The sequence below is a fragment of the Oncorhynchus mykiss genome, chromosome Y, assembly GCF_013265735.2.
Source record: "Oncorhynchus mykiss isolate Arlee chromosome Y, USDA_OmykA_1.1, whole genome shotgun sequence".
NCBI classification, from domain to species: Eukaryota; Metazoa; Chordata; class Actinopteri; order Salmoniformes; family Salmonidae; genus Oncorhynchus; species Oncorhynchus mykiss.
Genome location: NC_048593.1, coordinates 8394307 through 8407857, shown reverse-complemented (window position 1 = coordinate 8407857; position 13551 = coordinate 8394307).

Genomic DNA, 13551 nt, shown 5'->3' with positions numbered 1-13551 from the left:
AATGGTCCTGTATTTGGCTCCATCCATCTTTCCATCAATTTTAACCATCTTCCCTGTCCCTGCTGAAGAAAAGCAGGCCCAAACCATGATGCTGCCACCACCATGTTTGACAGTGGGGATGGTGTGTTCAGCTGTGTTGCTTTTACGCCAAACATAACGTTTTGCATTGTTGCCAAAAAGTTCAATTTTGGTTTCATCTGACCAGAGCACCTTCTTCCACATGTTTGGTGTGTCTCCCAGGTGGCTTGTGGCAAACTTTAAACAACACTTTTTATGGATATCTTTAAGAAATGGCTTTCTTCTTGCCACTCTTCCATAAAGGCTAGATTTGTGCAATATACGACTGATTGTTGTCCTATGGACAGAGTCTCACACCTCAGCTGTAGATCTCTGCAGTTCATCCAGATTGATCATGGGCCTCTTGGCTGCATCTCTGATCAGTCTTCTCCTTGTATGAGTTGAAAGTTTAGAGGGACGGCCAGGTCTTGGTAGATTTGCAGTGGTCTGATACTCCTTCCATTTCAATATTATCGCTTGCACCGTGCTCCTTGGGATGTTTAAAGCTTGGGAAATCTTTTTGTATCCAAATCCGGCTTTAAACTTCTTCACAACAGTATCTCGGACCTGCCTGGTGTGTTCCTTGTTCTTCATGATGCTCTCTGCGCTTTTGACAGACCTCTGAGACTATCACAGTGCAGGTGCATTTATACGGAGACTTGATTACACACAGGTGGATTGTATTTATCGTCATTAGTCATTTAGGTCAACATTGGATCATTCAGAGATCCTCACTGAACTTCTGGAGAGAGTTTGCTGCACTGAAAGTAAAGGGGCTGAATAATTTTGCACGCCCAATTTTTCAGTTTTTGATTTGTTAAAAAAGTTTGAAATATCCAATAAATGTCGTTCCACTTCATGATTGTGTCCCACTTGTTGATGATTCTTCACAAAAAAATACAGTTTTATATCTTTATGTTTGAAGCCTGAAATGTGGCAAAAGGTTGCAAAGTTCAAGGGGGCCGAATACTTTCGCAAGGCACTGTACATTGTCTAGATATAGTCAAATATTTTCTGCGTATTATGGGAGGAAGTGATCAGTAGGTTTTAGGGAAATTGGTGTTATTTCCTTCGATTGACGAATTGCCTGGGTCAGGGGTCCATGGATAATAAAAAGGAGAAATCTGTCGCCTCGTCTGCTGCTTCTAGTGATTCTGAACTGAGCAGAGCAGATATTTCCTGTTATTTGTATTTATTAAGGATTCCTATACTCGTCCTGGAGTCCAGCTAGGACTGTGACAGTCACAAAATTTCGTCAGTTGGTGATTATCACAGTAATTGACCGTTAATTAACATAAAAACATTTAGCATCTCCTGGCTTCCACACATACAAGCATCTCCTGGCTTTCACATCTACAAGCCACTGAAGCAGACCTTTTTCAACATCTACATTTTAAAAAGTCTAATAAATCTAAGTAATATAGCTTACACTTTCACAATAAATCCTTGATTTATTTTAGACAGGTCTAAAGAAGCATGATATGAAGAAAATGTAGTCTATTTCAGAAGAACAGAAATGGCATACTCTGAATTGTCCTTATGATAGGTACTGATCTGACTCTGCTTAATGGCTGTGGGCTACACTAGTTCATTTCGCAGACAAGATTTGCTTATAATTCCGCTGCATTATTTTATAGTATGAAGAATGCAATTAAACAAAGCTGAATAAAATAGGAAGGATATTTTCTCCAAACGATTTGAGGGAGTGCACACATGCGGCTATTCTGTGTTGAGCAGTTAATAGGTTTTCCTATATGCTTAATTTTTAGTTATTAATGTAACTTTAGTTGTTCTACAAACATTGGGCTATATGTTAAAAAAAATGAATACATTGTAAGGCTGCATGATGCGACTCTAATGATGATTAGAAAAAAGTCCTGCTTTGTTTTTAGCGCAGGCTGTACACACTAGATCAGCCACTCATTCACAATTTGACACGCACTTGATAAGGCCTAGAGTTTCACTGCAGAATCCCCTTTGTGTGGCCATAACGCACCCTAAAAAAATCCAAGTGGCCGTTGTGCCCTTCTCCCTGAGTACTGCGTGCTCCATCACATGATCCAGTCTTTCTCACAGGCTACAAGTGAAGACAGACACATCAGTGATGCAACTGCGGGTGTCCTTATCCAATTCCGAGGTGCATATTGAAGATATTGGAAGAACTGTCCACATTTACTTTTCGTCTCAGCCAACAAGATGAGTATGCCTAACAAACAACAAAAGCACTAGCCTATATCAATCTACTATCCCCAATAGTACAAAGGTCAACCTATTCTATTCTTTGTGAGAAATAAATATTCCAAACAGAGTCTGGGACAGTTGTGGGATGGGATAGATCCCAAATTAATACAACCACTAGCATCCCCAAAACGTTTTTACACAATACGGCTGACGCAACAGATCATAAAGTTTAGCTTAAAATGTTGATGAACTATTAGGTTATTTCTTCACATTTTAAGCCCAGCAATGCACACGTGGTAGGCCACAAGCTCAAATGTTCCATTAATGCAAAACACCATTATCAAAAGTGAACGTAAATGCAATTATGCATTTAATGCTTTTATTATAAAGGTGCATTTTTATGGTGAAAATGTTCTTCCCCAAACTTGAAACTCACGCACTGCCAGTTAGGCTCTACACTCCTTGTAAAGCGGATTGATGTGCCTAATTTTGATGAGGGGAAAAAATAATTTAATATTGTTTATATTATATAATATTTACATTTTCAAGTATTTTTTTCGATTGATAAGATGAGTCTGTGAAATCAACTTTTGATGCCTGGTGAGCTAACTAGCTACCAACCTGAGTAGAATTCAAAAGTAGAATCAGCTTGAAAGTGAGTTGACCATTTCTGAGGTAAAAGTTCATATTATCTGATCAACGACATCAATATTTTTAAAGTACATGAAAAGCTCTATGAATTGAATTAAACCTAGCAAACCTAGCTAACTATGATGGCTAGTTAGCCTGTGTTGGTCAAGTCAGTCATCCAAGATAGATAGGTAGCCTACTTGATTTAGCTCGTCTTGTCTTTTTTAACGTTTACTTCGATAACTGTACAAAATAAAATGCATTTATTATTTGGTATTTGAGCTAAAAAATGAACTGGCTAGTGATTATATTTTGTCCCTAGCTAGCCAGCCAAAAGAGAGACGGGTGCTGTGAAGGAAAATTGGATGACTATATTTTACTAGCTAGTCAAATGCCTACAGACATGTAGTCTTCCCCTGATGACTACATGGCTATATCCCCTTAGGCGTCTTTATCTGTGATTTGATTCCTATAAAATACTAAGAATGAATGTAACATTATAACCCAAACCTTGTAATAATAGCTTAGAAATAATGACTGTGGTGGTCAGCTTGGTAAATAAATGTTCCTTGTCTAGCTGGTTTGTGACTTTACTACTTATGAGCAGCGAGTCATTCCTGCTGTAGGCCTGCAGGATGCGGAGAACAATGAAGGCATGGCCTTCTAAGAGGAAGATGCCTTTGATACTGAGCTACTCTTGGAAGACGAGGATGAAGAGAATGAGATCAAGGAGACAGAGAAAGTTGAGGAGCCCCCACCTGAGGCCTCTCAGCCAAGCCCTTCAACTGGAAGGTAACTATAAATGATGTGTTTTTCAGGCTATTAAGGCATGAACGTCCAGTTGGTTTAAATCTTGTCAGTGTACAGTGTAAATCTTGGCAGTTCGGTCGACCGCTCAGGATTAACTAAGGGAGATAGACTTCTTATTGTTTTTCACACAGGCATTGGTGGCAAAGGTTTGTGAGTTCACAAATAGTCAGGGTCGGGGTCTTGTTTTGGAGTGGCCGTCATATGGTGATTCCCTTGGAGCAAGGCTTGATGTTGCACCTACATAATTCTACCCGTTTCTTTGACTGCTCATTTACATGAGATTTACTGAACTGCCTGACCTTCATCGATACTGGGGTACAAAGTCTCTTCAGGGTTCTTGGGCCTGAGCATTCATGTAACGTAACCGCTTCAAAGCTATGCTGTATTTTGCTTTACAGATAGTGGATCCTGCCACTCAAGATAATGCAGATCGGCTTAGAAAACTCTGGAACTTACTGGGCCACCTGAAACAGACTTGTAAGAAGCTGTATCAGCCAAACCCAAATGTAGCCATAGATGAGCGCATGGTCAAATCAAACAGACAGGACTCGAGCAGTATATGAAAGGGAAAGTTGTTGAGGCATTAGTTGTGTCTTATGCAAACCAGGGATACAACTTTTGGTTCAACAAATGTTATACATCACCCGCGCTCATAAGTAGTCAGAGAGCAGGGGTGTCAATGCTCGTGGGACTTGTAGGGTAAACCAGAAACTGTTTCCTGATGCAACTAAGGACTTAAAAAGTGGGCGCGTCAAACCAAGATAGTGATTTAAATGGGTCTTCATTTCTAGGTTTGAACGAGACAATGTTTTCCCCTACGATTATTATTTCAATAAAGTTCTTGTTTTATAAATGTTATAACGTATTTATGTCTTTCCTTGTCGTATGTAAGACTGAATGCTATTTGTTATTTGTTTTGTTGCAGATAGGTGTTTAACCCCCTTCATATTGATATTCATCACCTAGATACCGTAACACCACGCCTACGTCCCAAATGGCACCCTTTTCCCTGTCGGCTCATGTCAGAAGTGGTGCATTATAGGGAATAGGGTGCCATTTAGGGCACAAGCCCAACTATCCTACCTCACTATCAAAAACAAATCTAACGTGAAGGGTGTTTAGTATCAAAACTGTGGCTGCCTCAACTTCAGATAGGCTGCCTCAACTTCAGATAGTGTGACTCGCTGGACTGAGGCAGCCTGAGTTTACAAAACATTAAGAACACCTTCCTAATATTTATAAAGCTCACAGCTTATGAAAATGCATCCCGAGTGTCTTGCTGCTGGAGAGAGAAAGAGGAGCAAGCAGAGAAGACCAAGAAAGTCAGACCTCATCTCCTTCAGATCACGTTGCTGTGAATATTACCCCCTCCCCCACCCCCCTCAAGCCCACTGCTTAATATTTAATAAGCCTTTCACAAAAAGTTATATCTGCTAAAAATGAAATCACAGAAACATAAAGATGATACATCCACGCTCTGTCGAAACATGAAAGTGTTTTTGGCCACTGTCAAGTTTAATTGCATTCTTAGAATTTGCTTCATCGATATTTGCTGCTAAAAAAAATGGATTAATTAAATTGTATTATTTCATAAATGTAATGGCAGTACATGCAAAGAACTATAAGACATTAAAAACAAATCTTAAACCCGGGCTACCCAGATCAGAGCAGTCTGCATCAGATCTCTCTCTCTCTCTCTTCCCCCACCCATCTGTCTGACACACAGCATGGTGACAGGTATCAAGGCAGAGTGACTTGTCAGAACATCAGTGAATTGAATCAGTGTCGCAATGATTTAAGGAACTAAGTGGATTTAAGATTTGCCAATCTGTCATTGTTCTTTGATATCTCAAACATTTCTAGCTTTTATCCTGTCTGGCTGCCTTAAAATACATTCAGACCACAGGGACCTAAACTAAGCATGTGCTTACTCACAGCGCATGCACAAGTACTCTCACACGTGCACACACACACACACACACACACACAGATCTGATAAAAATGACTGACTCTGAATGTAGACTTGGATACAAATATCAAAAGGTAGGGGGTCTTGTAGGAAGTCAGATGTTTTAATACTTCATAATAACTGAAAGACCAAAGATAGTAAGGAGAAAGATGTGGCTTTGAAGTGTATCCAAGCTAATTGTGAGATGAGAAACAGAAACATTGTTAAAAGATTTTAGACTTCATCCTTCTAACCAAAACTCTTTGATCAGAATATCTGTATTAAGTATATTAAATATATTTATTCTGCCTGCATTGTTACAATATTTTACAGTATTAAGTGAATGTCCAGCTTGAAGATTTGTGCATCTACAGTATGTATGTTGTGTGTCTGCGTTTGTTCGAGTGTGCATTCTGAGTGTGTGTGCGTGTGTTGTGAGTGCATATCTCTTTGTGCGTGTGTTTGCATGCGTGCATGTGTTTGCATGCATGCGCCTGTTCGTGCGCGAGTTCGTGCGCATGTGTGTCATTTGCGGTGGGAGTTGGCAGACAGTGTTCACAATGACTAAGCCTTGCTCATATTATGGCCATCTGGAGACACCAATCACAAGGTAAAAACACACGCCAATAACAGAAGATATCACAAAACAACAACAAAGTGAACGTGAAACAAATAGTGCAAATAGGGTCAAGCTAAACAAAGAACTTTCTCGCTTTCTTTCTCTCCCACCATCCTCCACCTCCTCGGTTTTTGTTTGAGTCCTCGGGGAGCTCTCTGTCTATAATTTACACAAGAAAGAAAACACACACTTCAAAATAACACTGATGCATCTCACACTCCTTTTCTAGCACGTTCAACCAATATCACTGTTTGTTTTACTGAAATTACTTTTCTGTGATGGTGGCATCATACCCTAAAGGTTATAGCGTCTCAGTGTAGTTAGAGTTTCACCTGCAGTAAATGAGACTTAACAGACTGAGTTCCCAGGGGGCCTCAGCATGCATTACGGTTGTGACTATGAGTCTCTCTCCCTCTCTCTCATGTCCTAACAGACCTGGTTTCTCATGGGACAAACCCAGGTAAGCTTTTTGGACCAGGAAAAAACATCCGCAACATTACAAATCCAAGCAGAAGCCACAAAACCGTGTTCGAGGTAGAAGAGGTTGCAGTTAACATAACCTGTGTTGTTCAGGTAAAACACTACATGCACTACCTTTCTCTTCAACATTTGTTCACGTACAACTGCTTGAAATGTTAGGGCACCCAAGCTTTTTAAATATTTAACTTTTACCATACTCTGCACAGGCATGACTGGCTAAGAGACAAATGTATGTACAATGCATTTGGAAGTTATTCAGACCCCTTGACTTTTTCTACATTTTGTTACATTACAGCCTTATTCTAATATGATTTTTTTTTTTAAATCCTCCTCGTTTTTAGACATTTCTGCAAATTTATTACAAATAAGAATCAGAAATACCTTATTTACATAAGTATTCAGACCATTTGGTATGAGACTCGAAATTGAGCTCAGGTGCATCCTGTTTCCATTGATGATCATTGAGATGTTTCTAAAAACCTGAATGCAGTCCACCTGTGGTAAATTCAATTGATTGGACAGGATTTGGAAAGGCATTGTGTATCGATGGATGAGGAAAAAATTTATTTTAGAATAAACATTTTAGAATAAGGCTGTGCAAGGGTCTGAATACTTTCCGAATGCACTGTAGATAGGTGACAGTACGGTAGAGTATTAGCAGGACTGTTTGTGTGAAGATAAACAATCTCTATGGTTCAGATGAATAGGGATCAACCCACTGGGCACAAATTGGTTGAGTCAATGTTCTTTCAATGTAAATTGTTAACATGTTGTGACGTGGAATCTACATGGAATACATTGAAGTTTAAAAAAGTAATGAACGTAAACTGTTGTTTTAATAGAGAAATTTCAACCACATGATTATGTTGTCATGGTAACCAAAATTCAACATAGACAAACCTTTTCGAAAATATTTTGAATTTGTACCTTTAAAACAACGTCACATCTTTCATGGTATATCCACGATCAGAAATATAAATAGGCTCTCCTACTGGAGAACTGTTTTATCTAGAGCTACACTTTGGTCTCCGATCCAGGGTTTTAACCAAGCCCAGCTTAGCATTGATATTTGTTCCTGGCTATGACCAATGTGCAATCGTGAGAATGTTTTTTGAGAGAGATGTGTTGCTATCATCTACATACACTACCGTTCAAAAGTTTTGGGTCACTTAGAAATGTCCTTGTTTTTGAAAGACATTTTTTGAAAGACATTTTTTGTCCATTAAAATAACATCAAATTGACCAGAAATACAGTGTAGACATTGGTAATGTTGTAAATGACTATTGTAGCTGGAAATGGCAGATTTTTATTGGAATATCTACATAGGCGTACAGAGGACCATTATCAGCAACCTTCACTCCTGTGTTCCAATGGCACATTGTGTTAGCTAATCCAAGTTTACAATTTTAAAAGGCTAATTGATCATTAGAAAACCCTTTTGCAATTATGTTAGCACAGCTGAAAACTATTGTGCTGATTAAAAAGCAATAAAACTGGCCTTCTTTAGACTATTTGAGTATCTGGAGCATCAGAACTTGTGGGTTCGATTACAGGCTCAAAATGGCCAGAAACAAAGACCTTTCTTCTGAAACTCGTCAGTGTATTCTTGTTCTGAGAAATGAAGGCTATTCCATGCGAGAAATTGCCAAGAAACTGAAGATCTCGTGCAACGTTGTGTACTACTCCCTTCACAGAACAGAGCAAACTGGCCCTAACCAGAATAGAAAGAGGAGTGGAAGGCCCCGGTGCAAAACTGAGCAAGAGGACAAGTACATTAGTGTATAGTTTGAGAAACAGATGCGTCACCAATCCGCCACTGGCAGCTTCATGAAATAGTACCCGCCAAACACCATTCTCAACATCAACAGTGAAGAGGCGACTCCGGGATGCGGGCCTTCTAGGCAGAGTTGCAAAGAAAAAGTCATATCTCAGACTGGCCAATAAAAATAAAAGATTAAGATGGGCAAAAGAACACAGACACTGGACAGAGGATCTCCAGCGAGAAGGCCATTATCCCAGAGTTGCCTCTTCACTGTTGACGTTGAGACTGGTGTTTTGGGATACTATTTAATGAAGCTGCCATTAGCCATTTAAAAATGATGAACTTGGATTAGCTAACACAACGTGCCATTGGAACACAGGAGTGATGCTTGCTGATAATGGGCCTCTGTACGCCTATGTAGATATTCAATTTAAAAAATCTGCAGTTTCCAGCTACAATAGTCATTCACAACATGAACAATGTCTACACTGTATTTCTGATCAATTTGATATTATTTTAATGGACAACATTTTTTTGCTTTTCTTTTTTTTTAAAGGACATTTGATCGGTAGTGTATGTTGTTTGTTTCAATTCAGTCCAATTCAGTCCTGGATTCAACTAAAAAATAGACTATACATATTGGCCTAGGGTTTCAAGCTCTGGTTGATTTCCAAATGTAATGATATTTAGTGATATTGGATTGTGTTTTGTTGTCAACACAACCAAATATGAACATTTGAAGGAGATGTGTCTTCTGCTTGGATAGTTTCATCTGTACCACTGACTTAGTCTGTCTTTAATTCCAGTTTGTCTATTGATATGTTGGATTCACGTCTCGATCTCAACCAAAAAATGAAAGTTAAAGAATAGCACTAAATGAAATCAAACTTTAAAGTGCATTTAATGTTTGATTTGATTTAGTCCTACTCTTTAACTTTCATTTTTGGTTGAGATCGAGACGTGAATGCAACATATACATTTTGAAACCAATTGAAGCCAGATGGAAATACCCAACAAAAGATACATTTCCTTCAAATGTTGATATTTGGTTGCAATGAAAACCAAACACAAATCAATATCACTTTTGAAATAAAATAAATGTAGCCTATTAACTTGTCGACAAGTTAAGAAATTATATGTTGGATTCACGTGTCCAACTCAACCGAAAATAAAAGTTGAAGAATGGGTTTAAGCCAGTGGCTCAGATGGAACATGTCCTTTAAATGTTGATATTTGGAGAGTTTCTAAAGTACAAATTGCTGCCAGCTAATTACATTTCAAGGTTGTCTTGAGAAGATCATGATGAGTTTAGAATTGTAGAAGTGGAACCAAAAGTGATGCTGCGGAATTGACTGCATTATCTATGAGAAGTATAGAATAAACCAGCTCATCTCATTTCTGGATAATGATGGGGTTTTACAATGGACAACAGATAAAAAAAGCTGACTGCATGTTCTATGAGAAGTATAGAATAAACTAGAGTAGAGTAGAGACGTGTCCATGAGTAGCAGGTCAACAACAAAGATAGTTCACCATATTAGAGGCGGAGGATTGGACTGGATCGATTTAATATGTCAACTAACAGTTAGACTATTTTACAACCCACTAGTTGTAATGAGATAAAGAGGAGAAACTCTTGAGTCTCAAATGACACCCTATTCCTTATGGGCCCTGGTCAAAAGTCATGCCCTACATAGGGAATAGGGTGTCATTTGGGACTCAGCCAGTGTGTCTCCTGCTAGGGAACGTTGACAGCTAAAGGGCCATGAAATAACCATGAGACAGTTACCATAATGGCATTCACATTACCCAAAACCTCCTGCAAGCTTATGCTGCATCCCAAATGTCACCCTATTCCCTATATAGTGCACTACTTTTCACCAAGGCCTGTAGGGAATAGGGCGGCAATTGGGAAGCAGTGTTAGTCTTTGTTTGGTTTCTTTGCATATTATCTCCACTATTAGGAAATTAAACCCAGGGATCAGCGTCAAAGTGAAAGCCTCTGTGATATTAAACAATGGATCGTCTTAGATTTGAGGTGAGAGGAATAACTTTGGCTACATGACAGAGTGTCCTGGACAGGAAGCCACCCTATTGTCAAAACTAGTTCACTATGTAGGGATTAGGGTGCCATTTGGAACACTTGTAGATGATCACATCTGATGCAGTGATTTAGGATAAACACAGGATCAGAGACAAATTAGCTTATAGGCCTGTTCCTGAAAGGAGGTTTGAAAGGAAGGAGCAAATAATTAAATGTATACTTAATTTATCCAGAGATTTTACAAGGCACTATGAAATAAACATGAGAGAGAGTTAGAATGTTAATATGCTTCTGGCTAGGAACACATGGAAAACAGTCGTTCGCGTCAGTGTTGGTGTGTGTGTGTGTGTGTGTGTGTGTGTGTGTGTGTGTGTGTGTGTGTGTGTGTGTGTGTGTGTGTGTGTGTGTGTGTGTGTGTGTGTGTGTGTGTGTGTGTGTGTTTATAAGGTGAAGGGGGTGTTGAAGATGAGGAAAAAAATATGAAATACATGACAGGTGACAAAAGAATGACAGAAATGAGGCAGTGTGATATGGTACACTCTCATGTAACGACGAGAGAGAGAGCTGTAGAGCCCCAAAAAAGAGAGGGAGTAAGTAAGAGTAACAGAGAGAGGAGTAGTAATACACAACATACAGGCACAAAGAAGGAAAAGATAGAGAGAACTACAATAAGACAGGACGGAAGAGAGATCAAATCTTTCCCTACTGTGTGTGAACACGGTCTCCAAAGATGAACTGTTAAACCGTCAATCAAAGATCAGGCCGGGCTTCATCTGAGCCACCCTCATAATCAAAGACTAGCGTTGTGTCAAAAGATGCTTAATCTGTGTTTTGGGCTGGTTCTGTTGGAGGATAGATAACGTGTGGAGGACTAGCAGTAGCAGAGGCAGTTGCCTGCAGTGAAAAAGCATAGCCATGCATATTTAACAACTACACTGAGAGGAGGGAACGGAAGGAGGGAGCCAAGAGACTGATGTGGGTACTATACCTCTCGCTCTCCCTCTCTCTCTGCATCTCTGTATTTCTTTCTCTCACACACACACAGGCACATACACACACACACACACACACACACACAGGCACATACACACACAGGTCCATAGGTCATGCGGCTAGGCTATGTTAGGCTTGTTTGGACCCAATGGGTTTGCTTTTTCTTTGCGTGTGTGTGCATACTGTACGTGCGTGCATATGGATGTGTCTGCGTATGTTTGTGTTATGAGGTACCCACCACCACTGTGCTGCATGGTGTGCTAGTCGTAGACGTTTGTGTGACAGAGAGACAGAGACACACATTAGAACAGAACTGCGGTGTCACGCCCTGACCTTAGAGATCCTTTTTATGTCTCTATTTTGGTTTGGGCGTGAGTTTGGGTGGGCATTCTATGTTTTGTGTTTCTATGATTTTATATTTCTATGTTTTGGCCGCGTATGGTTCTCAATCAGGGACAGCTGTCTGTCGTTGTCTCTGATTGGGAACCATACTTAGGTACCCTTTTTCCTACCTGTGTTTGTGGGAAGTTGACTTGGTTTGATGGCACATAGCCTTAAGCTTCACGGTTTGTTTTGTATTGTTTATTGTTTTGTCATTTCTTAAATAAAGTAAGATGTACGCTCACCACGCAGCACCTTGGTCCAGTTCTTTTAACGCCCGTGACATGTGGCATCTCGGCATAAAGCATTTCCTATGTTCATGCTGCTCAGGATTCTGTAACTTTACAGTATTCGTGGCTCTATCCAGAGTTTCCAAAATAAATGTTCCCATTATAAAATAAAACACCAGCCATTCATACCACTCTGAATCACTGCTAATGTAGACCCAAATGCTTGTAACTGTCAAATAGTGTAGTTAAGTACAATATTTGAGGCTAAAGCAAATTTATTGGCCAGAAACCTTTAAGGCTCTGAGGCTGGTACCAAAATTAGTTTGAAGATCAACTACATCACAAAGCTTAAACTCACTTTTCTTTCTGTTACTTGTCTTGGTGGACTCTTTCAATGTGTTTTCTAAGGACTTTTACCAGGTAATTTTCAGGCTACAAGTGATCATGGTTTCAAAAGCCTATCACGTTGCTGACTGTGTCTATCAATTCCTTACGGACTTCGGAATACAATATGGCTTCATACAGATAGAGAACACAGACTAGGGTTTGTATCCAATCTCTTACTGATCACACTGTCAATCCCAGCCTGATTACAAACAACGTATTGATTAATCTAAAGTAGAAATTAAACGCTTGGTAGTCCTGGAATTGAACCGAAAACATCTAATATAAATATTACAGAGAGATGGATAGATGAGAATGTTGATGTGCCCAAAATTGTTGACAGAATGATGAAGAGATGTTTCGTTCATGTGCTGCTGAATATTTGATACAAGATTACAATTTACATGCATCTGAACATTTGATAGTCAGCATCTTCATCATGATCTATATCAGCTTTCCTGTTTTGAATTCACATTTATTTAGACACTGCACAGTTCAATTGCACAGATAATTGCAACAGTTACTAAACATTGATTCATGCACTATAAAACAATAAAACATGCAGTGAATACTAGATTCCAGCAGAAGCGGCAAACACAGCATTTCAGGGTCTGATGGTCTGAAAAAATTCACTGGAGAGCATGATTTGTGTTATCATCTTCTTTTACCCTCCCTCCTACCCTCCACTATTTTTTCTCTCTCTCTCTCCCTCCATCTACGTTCCTTCATCTCTCTCCCACCCTTCACTATCTCTCTCTCCTATATCATTATCCCTCTCCATTCCTGTCCCTCTCCCTACCCAACCATCTCTCCCTCCATCTCAACACATCCCCTCGTTCCCTTTCCTCTCCCTTCTTACACTTTCCCTCCCTCCCTCCTTCCCTCTGCATATGCATTCAGCCAGCCCTGTGCTGATCTGAAAGCTTGTGTTGCAGATCTTAGAGGAGAACAATGGGAATTGGGCTAATTTCAGCTGTGTATAATTAGTCACAATCATGCACCAGCACTCCTTAAAGACATAACTCACTCTC